Source organism: Lycium barbarum, chromosome 7, assembly GCF_019175385.1.
Source record: "Lycium barbarum isolate Lr01 chromosome 7, ASM1917538v2, whole genome shotgun sequence".
NCBI classification, from domain to species: Eukaryota; Viridiplantae; Streptophyta; class Magnoliopsida; order Solanales; family Solanaceae; genus Lycium; species Lycium barbarum.
In genome coordinates, this window is record NC_083343.1 from 84,916,306 (window position 1) to 84,918,490 (window position 2,185).

At 33.4% G+C, this 2,185-nt stretch overlaps 1 pseudogene; it reads left to right on the top strand.

The window, feature by feature from the left end:
- Positions 1-308: 308 nt before the first annotated feature.
- Positions 309-1,167, top strand: LOC132601567 (transcription factor bHLH90-like; annotated as a pseudogene).
- The last annotated feature ends 1,018 nt before the right edge of the window (positions 1,168-2,185 follow it).

Genomic DNA, 2,185 nt, shown 5'->3' on the forward strand with positions numbered 1-2,185 from the left:
AAGTAACAATTTTAAAAAGGAAAAAAAGAATTCACTTCAAAATATTCTAAAAATTACAAGGCAACTGATTTTGGTAGACTAAAACCTTTTATCAGTCAACATTTACTACAACGTACTATTCTGTAGGTTGTACAGGGACTGACAAAGATTGTGTGCTGGTTATTGGATCCCATCTCACAAAATTGGTTAGAGCTGTCGTTTGGATAAATTAAATAAAGGCAGACATTATAAGTCATTTTTGCAGAAACCATGTTTTAGTATTCAAAGTTCAAGAATTGGAAAGAAAATACCTCAAGTTACTATTAGCCATGGAAAGAGCATTGGAATGGTTAAGGCCACTTGTTGACTCCAAGAATTGGGAATATTGTGTTGTCTGGAAGTTGGATCTTGACCTTTCAAGGTAATAGTTTAAGTCTTTTTTACCTTCTTGAAATCTAACATGCATGGATGAGCTAGAAGGGTACAAAATGAATTCCTTCTGTCCAAAAATTATACTTTAATTGAATTCCAAGTATGTTACTTTTGAATTTCTCGAATCCCCTCGATAGAATTCATGGCTCTGCCATTGCTGAAATATATGGTGTTTGTGTGAATGACTAATGAACTCTTTTTTGTGTTTAGGTTTATAGAATGGATAGGATATTGCTGTTGTGGAGCTAATGGAGTTGATGTCAATGTAATGAAAGAACACTAGAAATTGATTACTCGTGTAGAGATAGCCAAGTGCAGCACCCTATTAGAACAAATGCTTGTGAGACTTTGACTCATTTTCCTCTTTCTATTTCCATTTAGTCAAGCTATGTTTCTATTCTTGATATTTTTACTTCCATTTTATTTATTTCAGGCTACATTACTATAAAAAAAATGGTAAAACAAGATTCAGGGAGAGGTTGTAACATCAAATGAACCTAAGTGGATTAATCAAGCTGAGATTTTCAATTCAAATTTGTCACATGTGAGTACAACTCTGATTTTTTTTCCATTTATTTACGCCTTAGCATATAAGTTAAAGTCTTTATCTAAATCTCAAGATTAATTTGAGAAATGTTTTAAATTGAATTCTTCGACTCATTACAGGAATTAAAGGGTACCCTGATATTCATCCCAGTTGCTGGTGGACTAGTTGAGCTCTACAATTCAAAGCTGGTAACAATCATTTCTCTATAGTATTTTAAGTTAATGTAAGATATGAGATAATGTGCTTCTGATAAGGTAATAAAAGTTGTTTGTTAAGCATATAATATCATAATGGAATTGATACAAAGGATTCAAATAACCTACCCTAATTAATTTTGGATTGACGTGTGGCTAATTAATTAAATAACCTAGTTATTTAATATTAAGAAGTACATTTAGTTTAAATGACCCTTGTTGGATTTACTTTCAGATGGACAAGGTTGCAATACTTGGTTGGAGATGCAATTGACTATATAAATGAATTGCAAGAAAAAGTGAAGTTATATCAGGCTGAACTCAATGAAATAGAAGCAAATGTTACCAATGATGGAACTGCTGAAGTGGGCCTATCATACATGAATGAAATGCCCAAAGTTACCGAACCAACAAATGAGAAAACACAAATTTCAACTAATACAACTGAAAGAATAAGAATGGAGGTGCTGGAAGTTGCTTGATTTCTTAATCCAATTATTCATCTTATTACTAGATTTTCTTTTTGTTTCCTTATATTGCTTTAAAGTTAAAATTAATCCTCATGCTGCCCTCAAGTCTTGTTGACATTTTGCTAAAGGGGCAAGTGGAAGTGAACCAGACTGGTGCAAAAGAGTTTTGGCTGATGGAGGATTTAATCAATTGATGGAGGCTATGGCCTATGCATTACTTAGGACTTGAAATAGTAAATGTGAGTTTTACCACTTCGGGAGGGAAGATCTTGAGCATTTTCAAAGCCAAGGTAAATTTCATTTCTCAAAAGCCGCTGAAATATAATCTACCAAGAAATGAATATCTTCTACCACCTGGGATCTCATTTGATGCACGTGTTTTGATCCTACGAAAATTTTGTTGCACTCATGTCGAATCCTCCATGTCATGACCCAAAATCACTTAGTGGTGCGGGCACCTACCATTTCCCACCTTGGTAGGCGAACCTATCCCTTAATCATTACTTCAACAACAGTAAAGTAAATATGACAATAGAACTATAAGTCTCAAACATAAATATAAA